A 17304-nucleotide genomic window follows, 5' to 3' on the forward strand; every position below is an offset into this window, starting at 1 on the left:
AAAGAAGACATAAAGATGGCCAAGAAGCACATGGAAAGCTGCTCAACATCACTAATTATTAGAGAAATGCAAATCAAAACTACGATGAGGTATCTCCTCACACCAGTTAGAATGGACATCATCAGGAAATCTACAAACAACAAATGCTGGAGAGGGTGTGGAGAAAAGGGCACCCTCTTGCACTTTTGGTGGGAATGTAAATTGATACAGCCACTATGGAGAACAGTATGGAGGTTCCTTAAAAAAATAAACATAGAATTACCATATGATCCAGCAATCTCACTACTGGGCAATATACCCAGAGAAAACCATAATTCAAAAAGACAATGGGGCTTCCCTGGTGGCGCAGTGGTTGAGAGTCCGCCTGCCGATGCAGGGGACATGGGTTCGTGCCCCGGTCCAGGAGGATCCCACATGCCACGGAGCGGCTGGGCCCGTGAGCCATGGCCGCTGAGCCTGCGCGTCCGGAGCCTGTGCTCCACAACGGGAGAGGCCACAACAGTGAGAGGCCCACGTACCGCAAAGGGAGAAAAAAAAAAGACACATGCACTCCAATGTTCATTGCAGCACTGTTTACAATAGCCAGGTCATGGAAGCAACCTAAATGCCCAGTGACAGACAAATGGATGAAGAAGATGTGGTACATACATACAATAGAATATTACCCAGCCATAAAAAGGAATGATATTGGGTCATTTGTTGAGGCGTGGGTGGATCTAGAGACTGTCATACAGAGTGAAGTAAGTCAGAAACAGAAAAAACAATATCATATATTAACACATATATGTGGAACCTAGAAAAATGGTACACATGAACTGGTTTGCAGGACAGAAATAGAGACACAGATGTAGAGAACAAATGTATGGACACTAAGTGGGGAAAGCGGCGGGGGGTGGGGGTGTGATGAATTGGGCGATTGGGATTGGCATATATACACTGATGTGTATAAAATTGATGACTAATAAGAATCTGCTGTATAAAAAAATAAAATAAAATTCAAAAATAAAAGAAAAAAATAAGAAGCTGTCTGTTCTATCACTACTTTTGCTCTTATTCTTTTTTTTTTTTTTTTTTTCCTGTCTTCCAACTGGGGAAAGACAACTAGGGACAGACTCTACGATGATCATTTACATCAGCCAGAGTCACTGACCCTTCCTCTCCCTAAATATGTGGAAGAGTTCAAAAGCAGCCAGGAAGTTGTACCAGTTCTCAGTGAGTGAGCTTGATGCCACCACATGACCCAAGGATCTGCTGTCACTTATGAGAGACTTTGTTGTTTATTTGCACTCCTCTTTAGTGATTGTTGTTAGACTGAATTAATGCAGGGTTAGGTGGGAAAAAACAACACATCGGTTCTTTTATGCATCATAATGATAATACAGGAGCTAGTTGGCTCATTCTTCAGTGTTTAAAGCAGAAGATACTTTTCAAACAATTTTGAAGCTAATTTTTTCTTTTAACTAAGATAGATGTCCTTTGCCCACAAGTCTGTGATGATTGCATTAATGTCCATTTACTCTTTCGTGTATGATATCATTCTTTCATTAATAGTAATAAAGACTTCAGTACTAATGCATAAAAAATAGCTACTTATCATAGTACGATGTGCCAAGCATGGTGCTTATAAACAGTAGGTACTTAATGAACACCAAGCTGACATAAGCAGCTCTGTCATATGGAAATACATTTCTCAAATAAAAATATTATTATAAATTTTAGCTGTCTAGCTTTTTTGGTGTGCGTATTGATTACTTTTTTATTATGTAAAATATATATAACATAGAAGTTGCCATTTTAATCATTTTTAAGTGTATAATTCAGTGGCATTAATTACATTCACAATGTTATGCAACCACCTACCTGAACAGTTTTAACCCTCATTTTAATGTCTTTATTTTTTAGAATCAACTTCTATATTTCACATTGCTTTTTTAAAACTTCCTCTAAGATAGCCCTTTTTTCTTCCTACAGTTGGTCTTTTGCCACCTTTGCCAGGTCCTTGGTCTCATCTACAATCTGAGACATGTGTGTTACCTAATGTGTGATGAACCAGAGATTTTCTGTGTCAGCAGGACTTTCCTCCCTTCTTCAGTTCAACTTCCAGCTCTCCAGCTGGGGAAGCTTCTATGTTAAACTACAGACAGATAAAACTCACAAAAAAAAAAAAAGTTCATTCTTACTAGGGAAAATGTAGGCTCTTGATTTCAGGATCCTTTGGGACCCATCATGGGTTATCTAAAGTACCAAAAATTATTAGCCTGATGTCTTAGTGGAAGTACTCAGGATATTAATTCACCAGTTGTGTATAATTCCCAAGTTAGTCTCTTGTGCCAAACAGTGAATAATTAAGCTGTAGATAATGTCATGCTGCAAGTGTGATAGAACAATAATGATGATGAAAATAACAACAGCTAACACTGAGCACTGCTAGGTGACAAGTGTGGCTCTAAACCTCTTCTGTGCATTACCTCATTTAGTCACCATAATAATCCTATGGCATACATACAGTTATTAGCCTATTTTATAGGTGAGGAAACCAAGTCTCAGGGAGATAAATTGCATGTTCAAGATGACAGGATTTGAACCCAGGCAGAATGACCCCCAGAGCCTCACTCTTAGTCACACACCATGAGCCCTATTTAAGTGTAGAACCCAACAGAATGCTCTACTTTCACGTTCTTCCTGGGAGACTGGCTACTCCAGGTGAAAACACACAGGAATAAGTTAGAAACAAGAGTAAAACACACGCACATCTTTATTTCTTTGGGGGTCAGTGAGGGGTGGGGAAATGAGCTTAGACAACTAGTTGGTTAGTAATCAGTTAGTAATAAGTACTAAAAAAAAGATATGGGGGCTTCCCTGGTGGCGCAGTGGTTGAGAATCTGCCTGCTAATGCAGGGGACACGGGTTCGAGCCCTGGTTCAGGAAGATCCCACATGCCGCGGAGCAACTGGGCCCGTGAGCCACAACTGCTGAGCCTGCACGTCTGGAGACTGTGCTGCGCAACAAGAGAGGCCGACATAGTGAGAGGCCCGTACACTGCGATGAAGAGTGGCCCCCGCTTGCCACAACTAGAGAAAGCCCTCGCACAGAAACGAAGATGCAACACAGCAAAAATAAATAAATTAATTAATAAACTCCTACCCCCAACAACAACAACAACAACAAAAATAATAAAATATGTAGAGAAAAAACAAGGCAGTTTAGTTGGGAGGAGATTATTTTTAGCTCCTGGGCAGGAAGGAGTCGAATACTCAATGTAGAGCCATCAAAGGTTTTTCAGCACAAACGGGACATAATGAAAGCTATGCTTTTAGGAAAATAAAATTGCCATTGTGACTATTATGGCCTGGAAGGAGAAAAGACTCAAGGTGGAAACGCTGATTTAGAGGTGTCGATAGGACCACATGGACAGGCAGCGAGGGCTGGAGCTGAGCAGGGACTGTGGGCACAGAGAGGCTGGGAGAGACTCTGTGAGGAAGGACAGACAGAGCAATGGATATGAAACGCCAAGTTGATGCAAGATTCCAGCCCGAATGACAGACAGAATGGAGTCTCATTAAGAGAAAGAGCTAAGCCCAGAGGAGAAGAGAATACGGGGGTGGGGGGAAGTGCAGGCACAGAATTTGAAGCTCTGGCAAGATGTACAGGGACCGTGTCTGGGAATTTAAGCTTGAGAGGGAATTAGAGCTGGCGATGGAGAGCCTCTGCAGAGCATGGAGTGTTAATCATGAAAATGGCAAAGAATGTGAAGGGAGAGAAGGTGGAGTCACAGCAAGAGTGATGAAGAGAGAACCTGGGGCAACACTAAGAGACAATAAGAAGAGAAGTCAGAAACGATGAGGTCAGAAAGACAGGAGGAGGCCTGAGGGCAGCATGGCCTAGAAGCCAAGGGAAGAGAAGAAGTGGAGAATGAGGGGTGACAGACAAGGTGGAAGGGGAGACCCAAGGTGAGGCATTGGGTTCGACAATACAAACCTGTGAGGAGCAGCTTCAGCTGACTGGTGGGGAAGGAGAGGGGTCAGAGGATGTGTGTCTGGTCAGAAAGGGGAGGAAGCAGCAGGTACAGAAACATCTCTCAAGAGGTTTGATAATGAGGAAAGGAGAGCTGTATGAGGACAGCTCAAAGGGATAGAAGGGCCACGGGAAAGTTGAGTGTAGGACAAAGGAGCCAATGTTCATAGACCCAGGGGAAAAGCTAGCGTAGTCATCCGTTTCTCATTATGTTTCTGTTCACCTCATAGATACACTGATCTCATCTTTATTGCCAAAAGCCACTTAAGAAGAAACAGTTCCCTTCCTTCCAGGTCAGCCAGTTCTATAACCACAAGGTTTGTGAAATGCATAAATAAAGCCATGGGTGGAGGGACAAACAGAAAATTACAGATGTACACTGACGAGAGAGCTCTCCATCCATCCATCCATCCACCCATCCATCAACTCCTCCATCTATCCACCCATGGATGTTTGCTAAGTGTTTCCTAAGCGTCAGGAGCTGGACACCGAGTTATGAGGACACTGACATCAACATGGCAGCAGCAGCTACCACTCCTCTGCCTGGGCTCAGGTGCAACGAGGAACCAGAATATATAGTTGTGGGGACTTCCCTGGTGGCACAGTGGTTAGGAATCTGCCTGCCAATGCAGGGGACACGGGTTCGAGCCCTGATCCAGGAAGATCCCAGATGCTGTGGAGCAGCTAAGCCTGTGCACCACAACTACTGAGCCTGAGCTCTAGAGCCTGTGAGCCACAACTACTGAGCCCGCATGTCACAACTACTGAGCCCACACGCCTACAGCTGGTGCTCCACAACAAGAGAAGCCACCACAATGAGAAGCCCACGCACCGCAATGAAGAGTAGCCCCCACTCGCCGCAACTAGAGAAAGTCTGCATGCAGCAATGAAGACCCAACGCATCCATAAATAAATAAATATATTTTTTTTTAAAAGGAAAAGAATATCTAGTTGTTTAGGGGACAAAGGATATCCAGATTTGTCCTGTGATCATTTCCACACAGGCAGTAATTCAGACGGTAGCAACCTTATGCTCAATGGCCAGGATCATGCCTTTTTACGAGTCACTGTAAAGCACCAAGTGCATTGACATATACTTCATAAATGCTAAATAATAACAAGTCAGTGAACCTAGAAGTATTGGATTCAGTATTCGAGACATTAAACCCAAGTTATGCTGTTCTAGAAGCAAGGCAAACAAATAAATCAAACCCAAATGAAATAAAGCCCACCTCCATCCGCAGCCAGCAGTGGGTGTTGTCTGGAACACTCTTTATGGGCCAGTGGTTCTCTCAGGAAGGGGCGCTTGTTAGTACTTTACCTAACACATCACACACAGTGTCTTGCCTGTGATTTGGGAGGAGAGTTTTACATCTGATTCACAGCAGACAGCAGCAACACTGCGTTCTTAAAGCTCCAATTCCCTTTATTTGATGCCAGAAAATAGCATCTGCTGAAGCTCTAGAGAAGAGTAATAGTCACCCCACTGAGAAATTAGTCTGATCCTGGTGGGGAGTCTCTGTAGGCAGTATTGGGAGATGCTGTTTGTATTTCAAAGCCAGGATTTTGTTTTCCTTTAAGACATAAGTCTCTTTAGGGGTGCCTGTGATTCCTTGAGGATTTAGGCACACAACACAGAAAGCCTGAAATGGCACATACCCTGTATTGGCAACAGAATCAAACTATAGCAAAGTCTAAATACTTTTCTGATTCATGGTCCAGATTTCTGAGCACAGTCTGGTACTGTCTCATGTGGGACCTCTGGACCGGTGCCTTCTCTCTAGGAGTCTGCAACCTTGGTTCCACATACAAACATGATTTAGCTCAACCCACATGCACTTAGTCATGTTACAGTGATGACACCCTTGGGAACAAGACCAACGGCGAAGCCTATCGCAATTGAGGAGGTGATGACCATGAACTCTCTGGGAGCGAGAAGACTGACGAGATCTTGTTTTAATAGAGTCTAGGAGCACATTCTATCCTTTCACCATCATTTCCTAAAGGATTTTACTCTCATTCAGTTGCAGCCAAGGTGAGGAGAGCCAGGAAGTCTACACAAGACACCTAGATCTGGCCAATGAACCACTGAGTGGAGGACTGTGCCAAAGGGAAGGTACAGAGCTGAGAAACAAAGGGGACAACAGCCATCGGATGCCGACCTTGTTGACGCGACTGCAAAGACAAGACGATTCCAGCCAGTTTCTGCCTGGCTCAGAACTAGCTCATCACGTCTCACAGAACTGAATGTACCTGTGACCAGAATGATGCTTTCAATAGTTAGGGCAATGACTGTCGAACATTACTGTGCATCCAATTCACCTCAAGAGTTTGTTAAAAAGACAGATTTCTGCTCTTCAGCCTCAAGATTCTCACTTGGTAGATCTGGAAGGGGCTTGGGAAGGTACATTTTTAGTAAACACTCCAGTGAGAGAAGCAGAAGGATTGCCCATCATATTTTGGAAGTAACTGCTTTAAATCAGTGCTTTTCAATCTCCATGTGAGTACAATATTAAAGAGTTTAGGGAAATACCTTCAGAATAATTCAGCCCAAATTTCTCATTTTGAAGATGAAGAAATTGAGGGATTAAGTAACTTTCTCAAGGTCACACAGCCAGTTATAAGTGGAAAGTTAGGACTAGAAGCAAAGTCTAGTCACAGTGCCTTTTGTATTCACTATACTGTATGGTTTGGTCGCTTTCTTCTCCTTCAAGTCCCATTGGACACATATGCACATAAGGAGAAACTAGAACATGTCTGGATTATTTCAGAAATTTTTAAACCTTGTGAACCAATTGGTGGAGAGCTTCAGGGATGCCAAAGCAAACATTAGAAAAAAATGAGTTCAGAAAGAAGCGGTACTTACCCTCTCTAAAACTGACGATGAAGAAGATGAGAGCAGGGATTCAAAGTCATCCTCTGAGCAACCACAATGTCTGGGTTCCCCAATCGGTGCCTAGGATAAAGCGAAAGTAAAGAGTTACAAGAAACTGTATGTAGTCCTGGTGCTTCATCAGAAGAATAATAAGTGCTTTCCACAAGCTGTGCTAGAATCAAGTCAAATTTAAGTGTCCTAATTACTCTCATCATCTTTAGGTCAATTCCTCACTTTACTTTGTGTGGCCATGATCAGTTGAAGCTGAAAAGTTGTGTATCTTAGCAAATTCCAGAGGTGTCCTGACAAGGACCATTGGAAGAATAGCCCAGAGTTGTTAGAGGACCCCTCTGAGATGGGCTACAAGGCTCTGAGAACTTCTGACTCATTTGTTTTTTGGTTCTTCTCTTTATATAAGAAAATAATAACTGAGCAGGTCCTCATTTCAAATGAATGGGAAATAGAGAAATCATGTCAAGAATAGTGACTAGATCTTCATGATTTAAGAGGTTGCACTCATTCATTAAAGGAATGATTGACTCATTCATTCAAAACATATTTATGAAGACCTTCTATATGCCCAGCCTCTGTTCTTTTCAGTGACATAATAAGTTTTACCCAATGTGAAGCTGATTGGCTAGAAGGAGAGTAAATATCCATCACCAGTTACTCTAGTAACTTAATAGAAAGATCACATTCTAATAACTGTATATGTTTCAGAGGCAAAAACATTCAACTCCACTTGAGGCCTGGTTCAAGTTCTGGGTGGCCTTGGGCTAGAGCAGTGTTTCTCAGCCTCAACACTATTGAGATTTGGAGCTGAATAATTCTTTGTTGTGAGAGTGGGGGGAACTATCCTGTGCATTGGAGGATGTTTAGCAGCATCCATGGCCTCTGCCAACTGGATGGCATTAGCATCTCCCCAACCCCATATCTGTGGCAATGTCTCCAGACATTGCTGAATGTCTCCCAGGGGGCAGGGACTGTCCCCGGTTGAGAACCACACTGAATTACAGTAATAACTACTATTTTTTTTTTTTTTTTTTTTTTTTTTTTTTTTGCGGTACGCGGGCCTCTCACTGTTGTGGCCCCTCCCGTTGCGGAGCACAGGCTCCGGACGCGCAGGCTCAGTGGCCATGGCTCACGGGCCCAGCCGCTCCGCGTCATATGGGATCCTCCCGGACCGGGGCACGAACCCGTATCCCCTGCATCGGCAGGCGGACTCTCAACCACTGCGCCACCAGGGAGGCCCAATAACTACTATTTTTGAGCACCTATTAGAGGCATTATGCTGGGGCTTTATATGCATCATCACATTCAGTCTTGACACCAGCCTTTCAAAGTAAGCAATATAATTCCCATTTTACATGGTGAAACTGAGGTCCAGAGATGTTAAGGAAACCACTTACTACTACACAACTGATAAGTGTTGGAGGAGATTTGAACCCAGGATTATTTGACTTCAAGGCACATGTTTATTATTTCCTATTCTTTCTTTCCTATTGATATATTCTAACCAATCAGAAAAGTACACAGAATAATCTAATAAATACCTATGTACTATGCACCCCAATTTTTACAATTTTTAATATTTTTCATCTTTGCTTTATATCTATTTTTTGGCAATAAAATGTTACAAATACAGCTGAATCTCCCTTTTGGACTTCTTAATTCCTGCTCCTCTCACTTTCTTCCCCCATATAACTGTTCTACTAAAGCCATATCCTCCCTCGGAAAGATTTTATACTTTCTTACATGTATGTGAGTATGTTCACCAACAATTACATAACACTCTAAAAAACACACATAAAGGGTACACATTCTTCTACAGTTTGCTTTCTTTAGTCAACATTTGTTTTTGAGCTTTTTCTGTATTGAAATTATAGATCTAATTCTTTGTTTTTAATTACTGTATTGTAATAAATAGATCGTAATGGATCCAAGCATTCTTCTTTTGGTGGACATTTAGTTTGTCTCCCATTTTTCACTATCACAAGTCCCACTACTGGGAACATGGCTGTGTGTGTGTGCGTGTCTGTGCACACACATGTGTGAGCCCTTCTCTAGGACGTACACTGTAAGTGGGATTGTTGGCTTGCAGAATGTGCACGTCTTCAATTTTGTTAAATATTACCAAATCGTTGTACAAAATGACTGTAGTAAATTATACTCCTCCAAGAGATTATGAGAGCTTTCATTTCTTTACAACTCTGCCAATGCTCAGTATTTTCAAACTTTATAATGTTTGCCAGTCTGATTGGGGTGAAATAAAATATAATTATTGTTTCAAAATCCTGTGTTCTTAACCACTAGTCTTACTGTCTATACTTCAGTTATGTAAAAGGGAGAAAACACCTTTGCCTATTTCCTGTAGTAGTAATAAATTTTTCCGGTGCAATGTGTGAATGTATTTTGTAAATATCAAGTGCAACATTGCTAGTGGTAGGAGAGGATATTTGTACAGTTTCTAGAGCAGGCAATTTGACAAAATCTATCAAAGTTTCAAATCCACATATATTTTCTTTTAACTTAAAAAATGATTTCAAAATTTCAGAAAAGTTGTGAAATTAGTAAAAAGAATTCTAGATTGTCAAAATGTTCCCACTTTATCACATTTGCATGACAATTCTCAGCTTCCCTCTTCCTCTCTGTCCCTCCCCTCTCTCTTTCCTTCTGTGTATATACATACTTGTATCTAGATCTATATGCATCTATAGATAATTGTACCCACATACTACCTTTCCAATGACTTCTGAAAATTTTCTAAAAACAAAGACACTCTGTTATTTAACCATAGAAAAGCTGTCAAAGTCAGGAAATTAACATTGACATAATATTATTATCTAATCTACATATCTTATTTAAATTTCACCCACTGTCCTATGAATGTCCTTCACAGTAAAAGAAAAAAAAATTTTTTTCCTTTCTAGGCCCCAATTTAAAATTATTTGTTGCATTTAGTTGTCATATCTCTTTAGTCTCCTTTAACATGGAGAAATTCTTCAGTCTTTTTCATCTTCCAGGATATTTTTGAGGAGTACTGGTCTGTTATTTTGTACGACAGTGCTCATTTTTGGTTCATCTGATATTTCCTCATGACTAGATACAAGGTATGCATTTTTGGCAAAATTCCCACAGAAGTGACATTGTGTCCTTCTCAGTACATCATATAAGTATACACTTGATGTCAGTTTGCTCTGTTACTGGTGATGCTATTTTTGTCACTTGGTTATGGGGTTATCTGCCAGTTTACTGTTTTTTGCTTTGTAATTAATAAGTATCTTTTGAGGACATTATTTTGTGACTATGGAAATATCCTATTTATATCAGAATGGACTCATGGATTTAATAGGCCATATTGGTTACTATTGTTATTTATTTTGATGACCAAATAGTTTCAGATACCCTTTTAAGCTGACTTCTGGGTCCTTTTGACATGTCCCCATTATTCTTTGAGCACTTCCTTACTTTCTGGAATAATAAAATGTTTCAGGTTCATCTCTTGCTTTCCAAGCTCCTGTCCTGGAACTGACTGTTTTCCAAGGAGTCCTGGTTCCTTTAAGTGGGGAATGGTATTTAGAAACCAAGATTTGGTTGCTAGGTGTATTCTTTGTTACTGCTGTCCCTTAGTTACTGCTACAACCTAGTGATTTCTCTTTCAGAAATTCCTGCAACAGATATACCCATACAATTGTTAAAAGATTTATATATAAAGTTATTAATTGTAGCATTATACAGATGAGAAAAAGATGAGACAAAACCTAAAGGTCCATCAGTAGGGGACCACTAAAATTATTTACATCCCATATACTGGGATGGCATGTATCCATAAAAGACTGAGGAATTATTTCCAAAATACATTGTTGAGTTAAAAAAATCAAAATATAAAACTGTGTGTCTGGTCAGCAAAGGAAACCATCAACAAAACGAAATGGCAACCTATGGAACGGGAGAAAGTATTTGCAAACGATGCGATCAATAAGGGGTTAATATCCAAAACATACAAACAGCTCATACAACTCAATATCATAAAAATAAACAACCCAATCAAAAAATTGGCAAATACCTAAACAGACATTTCTCCAAAGAAGACATACAGATGGCCAACAGGAACATGAAAAGATATTCAACATCACTAATTATTAGAGAAATGCAGATCAAAACCACATTGAGGTATCACTTCACACTGGTCAGAATGGCCATCATCAAAAAGTCTACAGATAATACATGCTGGAGTGAGTGTGGAAAAAAGGGAACTCTCTTACACTGGTGGTGGGAATGTAAACTGGTGATTCACTATGTAAAACAATATGAAGGTTCCTTACAAAACTAAAAGTAGACCTACCATATGATCCAGAAATTTCACTCCTGGGCATATATCCAGAAAAGATGAAAACTCTAATTTGAAAACATACATGTACCCCACTGTTCATTTACCATAGCCAGGACACAGAAACAGTCCAAGTGCTCATCAACAGACGACTGGTTTAAGAAGTCATGGTATATATGTATGTATATGTGTGTGCGTGTCTGTGTGTGTGTGTGTGTGTATACATACACATATACACACAATGGAATATTAGCCATAAAAAAGAATGAAATTTGCCATTTGTAGCAACACAGATGGACCTAGAGAATATCATACTAAGTGAAGTAAGTCAGACAAGGACAAATATTATATATCACTTGTGTAATCTAAAAAATAATACAAATGAATCTATATACAAAACAGAAACAGACTCATAGACATAGAAAACAAACTTATGGTTACTAAAGGGGAAGGAGGGGAGGGATAAATGATGAGTATGGGATTAAAAGTGACCCACCACTATACATAAAATAGATAAGCAACAAGGACTTACTGTAAAACACAGGGAACTATTCAATACCTTGTAATGACCTATAATGGAAAATAATCTGAAAAAAATCTGGATCACTTTGCTGTAACCTGAAAATAATGCAATATTGTAAATCAATATATTTCAACTGACAAAAAAGGACCCACCCAAACTGTGTGTCTGGTATGTTCCCATTTGTTACTGAAAGGGGAAAATATGTATGACTATACATATCTGTATATGTATATGTGCTTGTTGATAAATGCATAAAACAGCTCTGAAAAACCATACAAGAAACAAAAACCATTTGATTGCTGATGGAGAGGGGAATTGGGAAACTTGGGGAAAAAGGCTTTTACCATAAACTTCCTTGTACCTTTTAAATTTGGGACTATATGAAGTATTAAAAAATAAAATACCATAAAAGATAAAATATAGTATCATTTTACATAAAGTATTCATTAGTAACTCAAATAGTGGAGAAGAAAATCCGTTTTCTGGAACAACAGGATAGTTAAAGGCATAACTGCAATTTGATCACCAGCCCCTGGTATAAGTACGTATAAACAATCTTATGATCCTTTTATACTTTAACTTCTCCATCTGTAATATGGGCATAATAATATATAGCCTATAAACCAGAGGAAATGAAATTGAAGCAGGAATAGAGAGTGAAACAGTCTGAAAACAAAAATTCCAGGCTGCTGTGACTATTAATAATGACACCTTTGAACACTTATGTGAATTTAATAAATATTTGTGAAGAATGGATGGACGGATAGATGGATAAAATTATGAAAGAAGAAAGATGGGGGAAGAACTATGTTTAACCACTTTTAAAAGCACAGGAATACACTTAAGGAGCAGTCCTAATGTAGACAGATCATCTTTAACGCATTGTTGTCATTCAATACTTCATGGAAGAAGTGTTATACTCCAGGCAGGCAACAGAGGCTAGCAGATATGACCATGGGTTTTGGAGTCAGGGAACTCATGTTCATATTCTGGCTCTGCCTGTGATTTGGGGCAAGTTATTTAACTTCCATCTGTCCCAGCTTCCTCTCCCGTGAAATGGGACTTCTAGGATTGTTGCAAGGTAATTCTATGTAAAACACTTAGAACCATGCTGACACATGGTAATCACTCAATAAATATAAGCTATAATTTGTTTTTAGTTCATTTTCATTTTTATTTATTTTATAATTAATTAATTAATTGATTGATTGATTAATTGATTAATTTTTGTGGTACACGGGCCTCTCACTGCTGTGGTCTCTCCTGTCGCGGAGCACAGGCTCCGGACACGCAGGCTCAGCGGCCACGGCCCACGGGCCCAGCCGCTCCGCGGCATGTGGGACCCTCCCGGACCGGGCCACGAACCCGTGTCCCCTGCATCGGCAGGCGGACTCTCAACCACTGCGCCACCAGGGAAGCCCTATTTTATTATTAAATGGTAAGAACATTTGTGAGATGTACTCTCTTAACAGGTTTTAAATGTACAATATTGTTAACTTACAGACACAATGTTGTACAGCAGGTCTCTACAACTTACTCATCCTGCACAACTGGAACTTTATGCTCATTGATTTGTACCTCTCACTAGCCCCTGACAACCACTATTCTGCTCTCTGCCTCTATGAGTTTAACTATTTCAGATACCTCAAATGAGTGGAATCAGCCAGTATTGTCCTTCTGTGACTGGCTTATTTCACTTAGCATGTCCTCCAGGTTCACCTACATTGTCACATATTGCAGGATTTCCTTATTTTTTTTACAGCTGAATAATAATTCCATTGGATGTATATACCACTTCATCCATTCACCCAACAATGGACATATGAGTTATTTTCATTCCTTGACTATTGGTGAAGAGTGCTGCAAACAAGATGGGAACGCTAACATCTTTTTGAGATCCTGATTTCAATTCCTTTGGATAAATACCCAGAAGTGGGATTGCTGGATCATATGCTAAGTACTATTTTTAATTTTTTAGGAAGCTCTACACGGTTTTCCAAACGGGTCGCACCATTTTGCATTCCCACCAACAGTGAACAAGAGTTCCAATTTATCTACATCCTCACCAACACTTGTTATCAAACTATAATTCCTACTATCATCAAATTTTAGACCTTGAAGGGTGCTCAGAGATAATTTAATCCCTGTCTCTTATTTTCCAGATGATGAAACAGATAAAAGTAGGGCCTGAGGAGATAAAGTGGTTACCCAAGCAGGCACAGTCAACCAGAGCAGATTCAAACCTAGAACCCTGGTGGTGGGGTTGCTAGCTGTGGTAGATTGTTAGTGGCCACAGATTCCTTGTAGCTCCTCCCATCAAGAGGACAAGTTGATTTCCACACTCCTTGAATGTAGTGGAAGGGAGGCTGTGTGAGATATGAGTCTTGGCCTCAAGGAATCCCGCAGCTTCTGCTCTCACTCTTTTGGATGCTGCTGCCATGGGAAAAGGCTTGAGCTAATCTGTGGGAGGATGAGAGACCTCATGGAGTGGCGGCGAAAAGTCCCGGTAAAGGTCCTTCTCAACCAACCAGTTGGCCAACTGCTAGACACATGAGTAAGACCTCTTTTCCCCCATCCTCCCTATCCCCAGATCACAGAGCTCCAACACAAGCTCCAGTCAAGCCACCAGCAGACCACAGAAATCAACAGACTTGGTCCAGACCAGAAGAGCTGCCCTAGCTGTCTAGCCATCCCAGTCATCCCACGGAGCCATGAGCTAACTAATAAATGCTTGATGTCTTAAGCCACTAGGTAGTGTTGTGGTTTATTATACAGCAAAAAATAACTGATAACGAGCGCAATAACAGCCTCTCTTCAGTAAGACCACCTTTGGAATTCATTTCTAGGATGTCTGGGGTGACAACTCTTCACCTAGACTGATTATCTCCCCCTACCTACTTGTTGCCTGGTCCATGTCCCTCTGCTCCCGGGGACACCCCCTGACTCTGCCTGCAACCCCAGCAAGGGAAGGAAAATCCGTGTCCTTGAGAGTCACAGACCATAGTTCTGTAGTAACAGCATGAGAGAGTAGGCCAGGGCGCAGGGAGCTGCCAGCTGCAGGGCCCTCCTGTTCCACCTCTTCCTTTACAGACTCCAGACCCCGGTTAGGGGCTGCACAGATACACTGTCGTCAGATTATTCCTATAGGATTGAAAGGGAGGGGCCTTGGCTGGCACTGGCTGGGGGGTGCTGGGCAACAGCAGAAGAACATCCTATAAAAATGAGAACTAGGGAGTAATCTTCTTGAGTCACATGATTCCAAGTTTTCACTCACCATCCTCCTTTTCTCCTTCATTTCCCTTTTACTTGGCTTTTATTAATAGTTCTACATGCCCCCCACCTCCGCTCCCTCGGGTGCCGTTTCCAGAAATAAATTAAGGGTTTCTGGGTTTCTGCTAAATTTCACGGCTGCATCTTTCACCCATTCCCCTTCCCACCAAGTTTAGGTATCTTCTCATTTTTCTCTTTTACAATTTTTCTCCTAATTGCCCACATGAAGATGAGCCTAGAAATACCAGGCTGCTGATTAAAGTCTCATGGTTCTCCAGATCAGAATCTTAGGATGTTCTGGCATCTCTTTATTACTAGGAGGCCAAGTGCACATGGGCAAAGGGAGAACCTGTCTTTGGAGACAAGGGTAGAATCAGTCAGGGACCCGGAAATCAAGAGGGGAGTGAGACAGTCCTGGGACCTGGGATCCTTTGCTGCAGTGCTGCAATACTTGCTTGCATCTGGACAAACCTCTCTTTGAGTAACAAAATACGAAGAAACTATATGGGATTAAAAATAACTACATGAAAAAATTAAAAAAAAAAACTGTGTGCATGCACAGTTGGGGCAAATTATGGACAAAAAGATACAAAAGACCAAAAAACTTCAACTGCCACTTCTGAAGAGCTGGGAGCAAAGACAGGGTGTTGGGAGCAAAAGCAGGGTACTGAGCATGCCCCCCGCACTCAACACTACCAGATAGGTGGGCAAAACACCTAAGCCAGCCCTCTGGCGTGACCCCTGGACACACCCCTACTCTCACCCCATGTAAGGAACAAGCCCACCCCCTCTCAGGGAGCTAGCGAGCAAAGGAACATGTCTCTTGTTCTCGTTCCCCACTGCTGCAGCAGGGGCCCCAGTAAAGCCTTGTCTGAATTTCTTGTTTGGCCTCTAGTCAATTTCTATTGACTGGGGAAGGCCAAGGACCCCGGTGGGTATCAGGAGGAGAGGCTGGCAGAAAGTGAGCTGGGGTCCGTGGGGCTTCTGCTTCCTTCTCACCAGGGCTCTGCTTCCCTCACTCCTAGCTTGGTGCTTCACACAGCTTTCAGAATTCCATCATTTTTGAGACACACAATGGTTTTCTGTGAATGGCAAATTTCTTCATAGGACTCAGAATAAACTGAGATGCTTTGATCATGTAGGTTGGAGGAAAGTGGTTTTGACCACTCCCATCAGCCTGTGGGGTATTTGGTAATTTTAAGAGGTGCTTTAGAAGAGAGATGAGGAAATCTCTGTGTCATCACCCTGGAAACTCTGGTCCATTACCTCATCAGCCCTTCTGGAATTTCCCTGGTCAGTTTTCTGTCCCAAATGGAGATCAGCCACTTTATTGGAAGTCTCTGGGCATTTGTATAAAAATGCTTGCAAGTGATTTGGAGCATTTTGACGGGCAACAGAAGTTAGTTCAGGTTCTAGTCCTCGTGGAAGTTGGAAGTTGATGTTTGCTGGCCAAAGCACAAATTGCTGAAGGGAAATTCAAGAGCTCCCAAGGACAGTGATGAAAATGTAAACAGCTTCTGGGTGTGGGTGTCATACGAGCTACTTCATTTTTTCAGCAGGAATTTCCCAAATCTGACCACTTTCTCAATTGCTAATAGAGAAGGGAGAAAACATGGCAATCAAGTAGTCAATTTTGAAAGCAACCCGCTTACTCTTTACAGCAAAGGGAATGAAGTTTTCTAAGAGAAAGATCTAGCTGCTCTCCAATTTATCAAAATGTGACAGGGCAGTGATTACAAATGCAAATGTAACCTTTAGGTCCTATAAGCAAAGACAGTACTCAACAGCATTGAACTTTTTGACTGTTTCCAGGCTGCACCCAGTAGGCAGTTCAGACTGGGTTCTTTTCTGAATTCCAGGGTTTTTATAACCTTATCATCACAAATTCTGCAACATTTTTGCTTGTTTTGGTGGGAGGATGTATCTACTGTACATTTTAACAAGTGACTATACATTTCCTTTTCTGAAGCAAACTTATATACAAGATAATATCTACACTTTTCCCTTTGAAATTCAAGAAACATATGAACAGCTAGGAGGTGCCAAGCATCACGAGAGCTGTTATTACCTAGAATTTTCACAAGGCTTTCAGGATGAAGAACTATGCATCAATGTGTCCCCATTTTACAGATGCAAAGACAGACTCCAGGAACTATTCATGCCCTTTGTGACACTATGCTCCTCTGCTTGTAGTCGGAGAATGTCATCTTTGGTCCAGGGGCACAGGATCTTGGGGGGTCGTCTTCCTAATGAGGAAACACATGGCTTCCATACGACCACACCTACCCAAAC

This window comes from Mesoplodon bidens, assembly GCF_964165515.1.
Source record: "Mesoplodon bidens genome assembly, chromosome: 18".
Taxonomy (NCBI): Eukaryota; Metazoa; Chordata; class Mammalia; order Artiodactyla; family Ziphiidae; genus Mesoplodon; species Mesoplodon bidens.